Raw genomic sequence first — 447 nt, 5'->3', positions numbered from 1 at the left:
CTTTTATCAGCGCCAAGCAGTTTCGCAAGTCCAAAGTCAGAAATTTTAGAATTGAATTTGTCATCAATCAAAATGTTGCTAGACTTTATGTCCCTGTGCACCACTTTTGGTTCAATGGCCTCGTGAAGGTACGCGAGCCTGCATCACCCCCCATCGTCTCAGGTGAGGATAACGAAAACATAACCAAGAAAAAGAAACAGAAAAACCGTCACAAGACTTACGCTTTGGCTGTTCCAATAAGAATTTTCACTCGTGCCTCCCATGTAAGATATTCATGATTTTGATTGTCTCCACGGAGCCATTGCTCCAAATTTCCATTGTTAACATACTCATATACCAGCATCCTAATTTAAGTGTTACAGCATCTGATGTTTAGTGAAGTTCAGAAGAAATTCTACATATCACTTACAGCAGAGCATACATACCTCTGTGTTCCTTCCATGCAAT

General features: G+C 40.3%; 1 long non-coding RNA gene across 1 annotated transcript; it reads right to left on the bottom strand.

Annotated features, from left to right (window-relative positions):
- Positions 1–6: 6 nt before the first annotated feature.
- LOC104775025 lies at positions 7–447 on the bottom strand. The gene is made up of 3 exons (XR_765654.1): positions 426–447; positions 222–344; positions 7–138 (listed from the first exon to the last, which is right to left on the bottom strand). It is a non-coding gene; the product is annotated as an uncharacterized LOC104775025 (long non-coding RNA).

This window comes from Camelina sativa, unplaced genomic scaffold, assembly GCF_000633955.1.
Source record: "Camelina sativa cultivar DH55 unplaced genomic scaffold, Cs unpScaffold07973, whole genome shotgun sequence".
Taxonomy (NCBI): Eukaryota; Viridiplantae; Streptophyta; class Magnoliopsida; order Brassicales; family Brassicaceae; genus Camelina; species Camelina sativa.
Note: the sequence above shows the minus strand (reverse complement) of the source record. Positions and strands in the feature narration are given on the sequence as shown.